Source organism: Chiloscyllium plagiosum, chromosome 8, assembly GCF_004010195.1.
Source record: "Chiloscyllium plagiosum isolate BGI_BamShark_2017 chromosome 8, ASM401019v2, whole genome shotgun sequence".
NCBI classification, from domain to species: Eukaryota; Metazoa; Chordata; class Chondrichthyes; order Orectolobiformes; family Hemiscylliidae; genus Chiloscyllium; species Chiloscyllium plagiosum.
The window spans coordinates 32,780,690-32,793,264 of NC_057717.1; the positions used below are offsets into that span (position 1 = coordinate 32,780,690).

A 12,575-nucleotide genomic window follows, 5' to 3' on the forward strand; every position below is an offset into this window, starting at 1 on the left:
TGTCAGATAATTTATACGATGTTTTTCATAAAGGTCCACTTCTCCAACAACCCTTCTTCTGATCATGAGTCCCAGTGAAGAAATCGCAACATAGAACATATAACATAGAACAATACAGCACAGAACAGGCCTTTCGGCACATGATGTTGTGCCGAACATTTGTCCTAGCTTAAGCACCTATCCATGTACCTATCCAATTGCCACTTAAAGGTCATCAATGATTCTGACTCTGCCACTCCCACAGGCAGCGCATACCATGCCCCCCCCACTCTCTGGGGAAAGAACATACCCCTGACATCTCCCCTATACCTTCCACCCTTCACCTTTATTTTTTTGTCGCCTTGTAACACTCTGTTGTACCTGGGGAATAAGCCTCTGACTGTCTACTCTATCTATTACCCTAATCATCTTATAAACCTCTATCAAGTCACCCCTCATCTTTCGCCGTTCCAATGAGAAAAGGCCTAGCACTGTCAACCTATCCTCGTACGACCGATTCTCTATTCCAGGCAACATCCTGGTAAATCTCATCTGTACCCTCTCCAAAGCTTCCACATCTTTCCTAAAATGAGGCAACCAGAACTGCACACAGTACTCCAGGTCCTGTACAGCTGCAACATCACCTCACGACTCTTGAATTCAATCCCTCTGCTAATGTACATTACTACGCCACAGGCCTTCTTACAATCTCTATCCACCTGAGTGGCAAGTTTCAAAAAGCTATGAACATAGACCCCAAGATCCCTCTGCTCCTCCAACTTACTAAGAACCCTACCGTTAACCCTGTACTCCGCATTCTTATTTGTCTTTCCAAAATGGACAACCTCACACTTGACAGGGTTGAACTCCATCTTCCACTCCTCAACCAAGCTCTGCATCATATCTAAGTCCCTTTGCAGCCGACAACAGCCCTCCTCACTACCTAAAAACTCCACCAATCTTCGTATCGTCTGCAAAATTTCCTGACACAACGTTCGAATCCCTCTTCCAAGTCATTAATAAACATTACAAACAGCAGAGGACCCAGAACTGATCCCTGCGGAACTCCACTTGTAACTGGGCTCCAGGCTGAATATTTACCATCTACCACCACTCTCTGACTTCGACCGATTAGCCAGTTCTCTATACAGCTGGCCAAATTTCCCACTATCCCATGCTACCTGACTTTCCGCATAAGCCTACCATGGGGAACCTTATCAAATGCCTTCTTAAAATCCATGTACATTACATCCACTGTTCTACCCTCTTCCACATGCTTGGTCACCTCCTCAAAGAATTCAATAAGACTTGTACGGCAAGACCTACCCCTCACAAATACTTTCTGGCTGTCCCTAATCAAGCAATGTCTTTCCAGATACTCATAAATTCTATCCCTCAGTACCCTTTCCATTACTTTGCCTATCACCGAAGTAAGACTAACTGGCCTATAATTCCCGGGGTTATCCCTATTCCCTTTTTTGAACAGGGATGTAACATCCGTCACTCTCCAGTGCCCTGGTACCACCCTCGTTGACAGTGAAGACGAATAGATCATTGCCAACGGCTCTGCAATTTCTCTCTTGCTTCTCACATAATCCTAGGATATATCCCGCCAGGCCCGGGGGACTTGTCTTTCCTCAAGTTTTTCAAAATGCCCAACACATCTTCCTTCCGAACAAGTATCTCCTCCAGCTTACCAGTCTGTTTCATACTCTCCTCTTCAACAATACGGTCACTCTCATTTGTAAATACTGAAGAAAAGTACTCATTCAAGACCTCTCCTGTCTCTTCCGACTCAACACACAGTCCCCCACTACTGTCCTTGATCGAACCTACCCTCGTTCTCGTCATTCTCATGTTTCTCACATACGTATAAAAGGCCTTGGGGTTATCCTTGATCCTCCCCGCCAAATATTTTTCATGCCATCTCTAAGCTCTCCTAATCCCTTTCTTCAGCTCCCTCCTGGCTATCCTGTATCCCTCCAATGCTCGTCTGAACCTTGTTTCCTCAACCTTATGTAAGCCTTCTTTTTCCTCTTTACAGGACATTCAACCTCCCTCCTCAACCAAGGTTCCCTCACACGACCATCTCTTTCCTGCCTGACAGGTACATACATATCAAGGGCACGTCGTATTCGTTCCTTGAAACATTTCCACATTTCAATGACATCCTTCCCTGACAGCCTATGCTCCCAACTTATGCTCCTCAGATCTTGTCTTGCAGCACTCCCTCATCCAAGTCATTAATAAAAATTACGAACAGCAGAGGACCCAGAACTGATCCCTGCGGAACTCCACTTGTAACTGGGCTCCAGGCTGAATATTTACCATCTACCACCACTCTCTGACTTCGATTGGTTAGCCAGTTCTCTATCCAACTGGCCAAATTTCCCACTATCCCATGCTACCTGACTTTCCGCATAAGCCTACCATGGGGAACCTTATCAAATGCCTTATTAAAATCCATGTACATTACATCCACTGATCTACCCTCATCCACATGCTTGGTCACCTCCTCAAAGAATTCAATAAGACTTGTACAGCAAGACCTACCCCTCACAAATCCTTGCTGGCTGTCCCTAATCATGCAGTGTCTTTCCAGATACTTATAAATCCTATCCATCAGTACCCTTTCCATTACTTTGCCTATCACCGAAGTAAGACTAAGTGGCCTATAATTCCAGGGGTTATCCCTATTCCCTTTTTTGAACAGGGATGCAACATTCGTCACTCTCCAGTGCCCTGGTACCACCCCCGTTGACAGTGAAGACGAATCGATCATTGCCAACGGCTCTGCAATTTCTCTCTTGCTTCTCACATAATCCTAGGATATATCCCGCCAGGTCCGGGGGACTTGTCTATCCTCAAGTTTTTCAAAATGCCCAACACATCTTCCTTCCTAACAAGTATCTCCTCCAGCTTACCAGTCTGTTTAATACTCTCCTCTTCAACAATACGGTCACTCTCATTTGTAAATACTGAAGAAAAGTACTCATTCAAGACCTCTCCTATCTCTTCCGACTCAACACACAGTCCCCCACGACTGTCCTTGATCGAACCTACCCTCGTTCTCGTCATTCTCATGTTTCTCACATACGTATAAAAGGCCTTGGGGTTATCCTTGATCCTACCCGCCAAAGATGTTTCATGCCATCTCTAAGCTCTCCTAATCCCTTTCTTCAGCTCCCTCCTGGCTATCCTGTATCCCTCCAACGCTCTGTCTGAACATTGTTCCCTCAACCTTATGTAAGCCTTCTTTTTCCTCTTTACAGGACATTCAACTCCCTCGTCAACCAAGGTTCCCTCACACGACCATCTCTTTCCTGCCTGACAGGTACATACATATCAAGGGAACGTCGTATTCGTTCCTTGAAACATTTCCACATTTCAATGACATCCTTCCCTGACAGCCTGTGCTCCCAACTTATGCTCCTCAGATCTTGACTTGCAGCATCGTATTTACCCTTCCCCCAATTGTAAAACCTACCCTGTTGCACGCACCTATCTCTCTCCGTAACCAAGGTGAAAGTCTCAGAATTATGGTCACCATCACCAAAATGCTCATCCACTAACAAGCCCTTCACTTTTCCCGGTTCGTTACCAAGTACCAAATCCAATATGGCCGCCCCTCTGGTCGGACAACCCACATACTGAGTTAGAAAGGATTCCTGGACACACTGCACAAACACCGCCCCGTCGAATCTACTTGATTTAAAGAGCTTCCAATCAATATTTGGGAAGTTGAAATCGTCCATGACTACTACCCTGTGGCTTCTGCACTTTTCTAAAATCTGTTTCCCAATCTGTTTCTCCACATCTCTGCTGCTATTGGGTGGCCTATATAAAACACCCAACATGGTGACTGTTCCTTTCCTGTTTCTGACTTCATCCCATATTACCTCCAAAGGGAGATCCCCCTCGAACTGCCTTTCTACAACCGTTATACCATTTCTAATTAGCAACGCCACACACCCCTTCTTTTTTACCACCCTCCCTCATCTTATTGAAACATCTATAATCAGGGACCTCCAACAATCATTTCTGTCCCTCTTCTTTCTACGTTTCCGTGATGGCCACAACATCGTAGTCCCAAGTACCGATCCACGCCTTAAGTTCACCCACCTTATTTCTGATACTCCTTGCGTTGAAGTATACACACTTGAACTCATCTCTGTGTCTGCAAGTATTCCCTGTCAGTACTACTTTCTCCACAGCATCCCAACATTCTTGGACATCCTGAAAAACAGCTAACCTACTTGCTGGACTACAAGTCTGGATCCCATCCCCCTGCCAAATTAGCTTCAACCACCGCCCATGAAGAGTGCTAGCAAGTAGTCGGTTTGCAACCATTGTCTGTTCAATCATTGAATTCCATCTGAAGCAAATCTCCATGATTTTGTTGAAAAATGACCAATCCGTGGATTCTGGTGTCTTCACATCTCCTGTGTGTGAGGTGAATGGGAATTTCTCGGTAATGAATCGGCTGACCGGCTGTTATGGCGAATGGTTCAACAGCGCATGTTTACCTGCCAGGTCACTCACGGAAAGAACACTCAAAGTCAAAACATCAGCACACCCCAGGGTAAGACATACATACGAGAGCACTAGAAATCATTCTGAACTCCGATGTGAATCAGATACACACATTTATCAAACTTAGTCAACAGCACTAAAGTGTGCAGCATCGCATTCACAAACGTGTCATGCATTTCAGTTTGAGTGTGACATTAGCATTGCTCATAATTCAACATTATGTCTAATCAGAAGAGTATGTTTTCCTCTGTATTGAAGACATGTGAGCTGGCTTAACAGTCTTTTTTATAAAGTGGTTTGATGGCTGACCACACTTGGAGAGGCATTAGAGTGCCGAATCAATGCCTGGTGAGTTTATTTAGCGGCTGGGGAGGGGTGCTTGTCTTGTGTGGGCCGGAGCATTAGGGTCACAGTGGTATTATTTTGAAACTTAAAACATAGAGAAAGGCCGAGTTTTGCTGAACGTGGAGTTTTGACAAGTCGGCGAGAGTAGGACACGAGGGCATAGCCTCGAAGTCAATGGGTGCACCATTTGTAACTGAGGTGGGGAAGAATTTCTTCAGCCAGAGAGTGGTGGAATTCATTACCACAGACGGTTATGGAGGCCAAGTCAGTGACTGTATTTAAGATGGCGATTGATCGGTAAGGACATGGAGAATCAAACTTAGTCAACAGCACGAAAGTGTGCAGCATCGCATTCACAAACGTGTCATGCATTTCAGTTTGAGTGTGACATTAGCATTGCTCATAATTCAACATTATGTCTAATCAGAAGAGTATGTTTTCCTCTGTATTGAAGACATGTGAGCTGGCTTAACAGTCTTTTTTATAAAGTAGTTTGATGGCTGACCACACTTGGAGAGGCATTCGAGTGCCGAATCCATGCCTGGTGAGTTCATGTAGCGGGTGGGTAGGGGTGCTTGTCTTGTGTGGGCCGGGGCATTAGGGTCACAGTGGTATTATTTTGAAACTTAAAACATAGAGAAAGGGCGAGTTTGGGTGAACGTGGAGTTTGGACAAGTCGGCGAGAGTAGGACACAAGGGCATAGCCTCGAAGTCAATGGGTGCACCATTTGTAACTGAGGTGGGGAAGAATTTCTTCAGTCAGAGAGTGGTGGAATTCTCTCCCACAGACGGTTATGGAGGCCAAGTCAGTGACTGTATTTAAGATGGCGATTGATCGGTAAGGACATGGAGAAGGCTGGAGAATGTGGGAGAGAAACATATCACACATGATCGAATGGCAGGGCAGACTCGATTGGCCGAATTGCCTCATTCTGCTACTATATCTTACTATCTTGTGGTCTCAAAATAACAAGGTAAAATATGCAGTGACCCTTTTTGCAAAATAAATCAAAATGTGTTCAATGCTTCATTTCCTGCTCAGGAATGACCTGTTGGACTTGGGCATTGTACATCATAGATTTTATCTGGTAGTGAGCTCTTTAACTTCATTCATGGGAGCAGGCCGCAGAGCAAGTTGCTATCACATTTGATCAATCCGGATAAACAGGACCTAATTGAAACTCTTTAAGGTACTCTCTGCAATTAGTGGATGTGGCAGGAGAAAACATTTTAGTGGGATGGCTGCAGTAGCGATGAACGAACGAGGAATTAGAGTCAGGCCTATTCAGCCTGGTGTCAGGATGGAGATGTTCACACAGTGATCAGTGGAAGTCTGAATAATGCTCACGCAAATTTCCATTAATTTGTATAAAAAATGTTAGATACACGTATTTGTTTTGTTTTTATTCTCCTAAGAAATTCAATTTTTGGTTTTTAGACCTACCACAAATTTGACAGGAGGAATAATATCTCATGTTATGTTTTTGAGAATGATCTCACACCAATAATACAAATAATTTACAATAACGTTAAACACATTGAACAGAATTTCTGTGACTGATAACTGCCCCGTAACACCTTTAAACGCCTGCAAACGCATGAGAAAAAAGAAAATAATTATGATTGATTACAGTTTGTTAAAAGTTGGGGATGGAATTTGACATTCAGAATGCCCAGCAGCATTTGCAAGTAAGTTTCATGAATATAGAAATGAAGTCGTTATATTCGGATTAAGCTTGGCAAAAGTATCAAAGTATGGTCCTAAGTGAGAGAAGAGCTCTGAAAGGAAGGTAATTCCATGTGTCACGTCATGGTATCTTTGATTTTACTTTTTCACAGGTTTCCCTAGTTACAAACCCAGAGTTCTTTATGAATGATTACATGGGTGATGTTATAGATAATAACAAATGTTTTCACAAATCAAAATATATCAGCAAGAGGAACCATCATTTCAGCAACATTTGGAAGCTGCCATGTCAAAGGTGGTTTCTTCACTTCATGAGTGAATAGCCTGAAGACTCGGTGTTTTGATCCTAAAGAGGCATTTTTCATTGATTTGATTTCTGTTTCAGAGGAGTTACTGATTGTCACGATTACACAGTTACACTCCGACCACCGCCATTAGAACACATCTTACTGGAGGCGACGGTGACATTAACCTGTGTTGTGTCCAATCTTTCTTCTGGTGCCAATGTCACCTTGTACAAGAAAAGAAGACTCTGAAATCAGAGATCTCTAATCGGCCTAGAGAAAATCCCGACAGCGTGACTAGCAAATTCAGCACTTCTACTGAAGCCTGGATGAGTCACGTTAGTTTTGAAGGTTTGGTGAACCATCTGTATCTACTGACTCCACTGAGAGACTCCATTCACAAGGAAAATGGTGAGCGGTGAGATGAAAAAACAAGGCATCCTATGTGTCATCTCGATCCAGTAAAATACATGACATGCTTGGATTGGCTCCTAATAACATTGGGAGCATTAAACATGTGTCTGATGTCAGGATAGCTAAATATCTGATTGAGAACAAGATGGACCAAAGCTTGTTCTTTTTTCATTATAAGTCAAATAAAGTGTGAAAAAGCCTGGTTTGTGTTTTTAACATCAGCAATGACAAATGTACAGGAGGTCTTAGTTATAGGTTGGAAACAGGAAACATGGAGGCGATTTTCTAATTAAACCCTTTACTCTTAATGATTAGGATGGATATCATTCTGCTCGATCAGAAAATGAGAGTGTATAAATCCCAAATTTAAAAACAAAACTGGCACATTTTAATATGTCTGAAATTGCAATATTAATTTTGGATTTTTATAGTGGATTTATATTTGTTTCAAATATTCTGCAGGAGAAACGCTACTGGAGCCATCAGTGTCGATCCTCCTTTTATTGTCGAGATGAACAATTAAAGTGATGGATCAATGGCTGTGGCTGTTCAGACAAGTTACATTTTGTTCCTCTCTGAGCTGAAATATATAATAATGTTACCTGAACACCAACGTGAACTATGGAAGGTCTGGTTGAACATTCCACTGATTGCATACTCCATCCCTGTTACCTGCTCCATTTAGGAGTTATTTGTAATTTATAATTTGAAAATATTTTTATATGTGGCTTCATAATTATTGTACAATGAATGCATGTCTTCCAAGTAATTTGCTAAAATGAAAATATTGTTTTATTAAATTAAATCCTTATTTTTATTTTCTCATTCTTCAGCTATGCCCAGTACACTCTCCTCAGGTCCCTTTATGGTTCAATATGAACATCTCGTATTCTCAGGCCTGAAGTGCCCTGATCTTGTAGAGGCCATGAGTGGCATGAATATGGTTATTTTCCAAGGTCGGAGAAGTCCAAACTAGCGGGGATAGATTTAAGGTGAAGGGGCAAATTTAAAAAGATACCTGAAGGGGTAACTTTTTTACACAGAGGGTAGTGTGTGTACGAAATGAGATGGCAACGAAAGTGATGGAGGCTGGCACAATTACAGCATTTAAGAGGCAATGGATGAGTATGTGAATAAGAACCATTTAGAGGATCATGGCTCTAATGCTGGCAAAGATTACTACATCAGATTGAAATATCTGGTCCGTGCAGATAAGCTGGACTGAAGGGTCTGTTTCCGTGCTGTATGACACTATGATTCCATCAGGCCCTCATTCTAGCAAAGAGTAAAGTGAAACATCAGTGAAAAGCTTCTAAAACCATTGCACATTTTTCTTTCAGTTTAGGAGTTCATTACTAGACACAATACATCAGATGTTGCTGTGGTTCTGTTCGCCGAGCTGTAAGTTTTTGTTGCAAACGTTTCGTCCCCTGTCTAGTTGACATCCTCAGTGCTTGGGAGCCTCCTTTGAAGCGCTTCTGTGGTGTTTCCTCCGGCATTTATGGTGGCCTGTCCTTGCCGCTTCCGGTTGTCAGTTTCAGCTGTCTGCTGTAGTGGCCGGTATATTGGGTCCGGGTCGATGTGTTTGTTGATGGAGTTTGTTGAGTGGATCATCCACAAACTCCATCGGCAAACACATCGACCTGGACCCAATATACCGGCCACTACCGCGGACAGCTGAAACTGACAACCGGAAGTGGCAGGGACAGGCCACTATAAATGCTGGAGGAAACACCACAGAAGCGCTTCACAGGAGGCTCCCAAGCACTGAGGATGTCACCTAGACAGGGGACGAAACGTTTGCAACAAAAACTTCCAGCTCGGCGAACAGAACCACAGCAACGAGCACCCGAGCTACAAATCTTCTCACAAACTTTGAACACTAGTGTCTGTGTAACCAGGGATCTTGTACCAATGCAGTAGTTGACAGAATGCATGTTAATTTCCCCAACAAAGAGACGAGAAAGGAAGGTTATTGTTGTTCATCCGAAGGAGGAGGAGAGGGGAACGATTAACGGTCTGGACTCTGACTCACTCTGCAGAGTTTTCAAGATAGAAGTCCACTGTAATGTACCACTGTCGCTGACAGGAACAGTCAGCTTCTTCTTTACTGTCCGAAGATTCCATCTTTCCATGCAAAATAATACCTCTGAGTATGCGAAACATGATTGACCCTGTTAATCGTTTGTTAACATTGACTCCCCTTAATCCTAAACTGGTATTTGCATCATCCCAGTTTGAAGTCCATAGTTTTGTCTCAGTTTTCTGGAGCACATGGGAGAAATTCTGGTGTTCGAACTTCTGACATAGTTTGCTTCACGTACAGAATATTTATAGATGTTTTGTAATCAACATGTTCGGAAATGTAAGTCTGCATGTCTGGAATAGTGGAAATTTGAGCTCACGTGTCTTGTCTCAGAGACAGAAATTCAATCGCTGCAACAAAGGAGTAGCTCACATCGAGGGCTGAAGGGCCTGGTTTGCGCAGTTTTGTTCTATATTCTAAAACATTTTTCTCTCCACGACGGTCAGAAATGTTCCTGACAACATCAGGATCAGACATAATTGTTGACAATCCATTAAAACACAAAAATAATGCAAATTATAGTCTAGTATAAGAGCTGAAACAGTTACAGAGAGATGCTCACAAATACATACGCAAAAACACATACACAGCCTCTCACCTAAAGACACATGTTTATGCACATACATAAACTTGCACACAGATGAACTGTCACACACGTTTGCATACACACAGCTACATATGCAAATGGTACTTAAAACACTCATCTCGCCCCCAGAAAAACGCATATTCACAGAAAAAATAGCACATGCACAAATGAACAAGGATATCCGCACATAACTGAGAAAAGCGCAGACGCACATTAATACACAAATGGACATGACTGCATTTCTATTCATGCAGCATAATGCTGATAGACATACATTCATACGCACACAGATACAACATCTGAAAATTTAATTCCCACGTGTAGGCACGCACAGGCACGTATGAGCACAGGTTAAATAAATATTAGTTCTTAATTTTCATAATCACAAACGTATGATTGCAGAGGCAGCTTATTTTATTTTGAAACCACTTGATCAGCATCACAAGGAAAATGGTGAGCGGTGAGATGAAAAAACAAGGCATCCTATGTGTCATCTCGATCCAGTAAAATACATGACATGCTTGGATTGGCTCCTAATAACATTGGGAGCATTAAACATGTGTCTGATGTCAGGATAGCTAAATATCTGATTGAGAACAAGATGGACCAAAGCTTGTTCTTTTTTCATTATAAGTCAAATAAAGTGTGAAGAAGCCTGGTTTGTGTTTTTAACATCAGCAATGACAAATGTCCAGGAGGTCTTAGTTATAGGTTGGAAACAGGAAACATGGAGGCGATTTTCTAATTAAACTCTTTACTCTTAATGATTAGGATGGATATCATTCTGCTCGATCAGAAAATGAGAGTGTATAAATCCCAAATTTAAAAACAAAACTGGCACATTTTAATATGTCTGAAATTGCAATATTGATTTTGGATTTTTATAGTGGATTTATATTTGTTTCAAATATTCTGCAGGAGAAACGCTACTGGAGCCATCAGTGTCGATCCTCCTGCCACCAACAGAAGACATTTCCGCTAAGAGGTTTCTCTCCCTCACCTGTTTAGTGAGAGGCTTCTCTTCCCGAGAGATCTTAGTCAAGTGGACAAACAATGACAAGCCAGTTAATCCCAGTAACTACAAGAACACCGAGGTGATGGCGGAAAGCGAGAGCACCTCCTTCTTCATGGACACCCTGTTGTGCATTACAACAGAGGAGTGGGCCAGTGGTGCTTCTTATTCCTGTGTGGTGGGACATGAAGCGATTCCACTGAAGATCATCAACAGAACAGTCGATAAATCCAGCGGTAAATCAAGTTTTGTGAACATTTAACTTGCACTGATGGGCATTATTAATTCATGTCAATAAAATTTCGAAGATGTTTTTAATAATTCAACAAAAGTAATAAAGCTTTTTCTTCCAATTGTGATTTAAATATACAACCGTTTAATTAATTGTGCTTCTCACTTTTAATTATATTCCAGTTGTAAAGTTAAGGTGGATTAGTAACAGGTGTTGGACTCATGCCTTGTGCAGTAAATGTTCCCTGCTCGGACAAAGTTAAGATCAGAGATAGAGTAAAGCTCACGCATTGCCGGATTCTGCAAAGTAACTCTTCCATTTTAAATTCCAATAAAACGAAATCTGAAAATCCCCAATTTCTGTCAAGTGAACAACACGAATTTTGAAATTGGTTTTCCTGATTCCTCGATTGCACATTCTTACGAAATTCATGTCGGCTTTCAACTGCCACAATGCAACAATTGGGAACGCAATCTGAAGAGACATTTGAAATTAGTTTTGATTGGAAAATACCAATCACAAAGAGTGCAGATTAAGTTGAATATAACACTACTGTTGCAAACGTTTCATCCCCTGTCTAGGGGACATCCTCAGTGCTTGGGAGCCTCCTGTGAAGCGCGCCTGTGGTGTTTCTTCCGGCATTTATAGTGGCCTGACCTTATCGCTTCCGGTTGTCAGTTTCAGCTAAAACTAAGGACCTGATACCCAGCATGAGCAAAACTAACGTAGTGTACAAACTCCCATGCAAGGACTACACAAAACACTATATAGGACAAACAGGAATAAAGCTATCGATCCGCATCCACGAACATCAACTAGCCACGAAACGACACGACCAGCTATCCCTAGTAGCCACACACGCAGACGACAAGCAACATGAATTTCACTGGGACAACACGACCATTATAGGGCAAGCGAAACAAAGAACAGCCATGGAATTCCTAGAAGCTTGGCACTCATCCACAAACTCCGTCAACAAACACATCGACCTGGACCCAATATACCTGTCACTACAGCGGACAGCTGAAACTGACAACCAGAAGCAGCAGGGACAGACCACAATAAATGCCAGAGGAAACACCACAGACGTGCTTCACAGGAGGCTCCCAAGCACGGAGAATGTCACCTGGACAGGGGACGAAACGTTTGCAACAAAAACTTCCAGCTCGGCGAACAGAACCACAGCAACGAGCACCCGAGCTACAAATCTTCTCACAAACTTTGAACACTAGTGTCTGTGTAACCAGGGATCTTGTACCAATGCAGTAGTTGACAGAATGCATGTTAATTTCCCCAAGAAAGAGACCAGAAAGGAAGGTTATTGTTGTTCATCCGAAGGAGGAGGAGAGGGGAACTATTAACGGTCTGGACTCTGACTCACTCTGCAGAGTTTTCAAGATAGAAGTCCACTGTAATG

The 12,575-nt window shown here is 42.6% G+C and overlaps 1 pseudogene; it reads left to right on the top strand.

Moving 5' to 3' along the window:
- The window catches only part of LOC122552111, a 91,521-nt pseudogene that overhangs the window by 48,070 nt on the left and 30,876 nt on the right, over window positions 1-12,575 (top strand).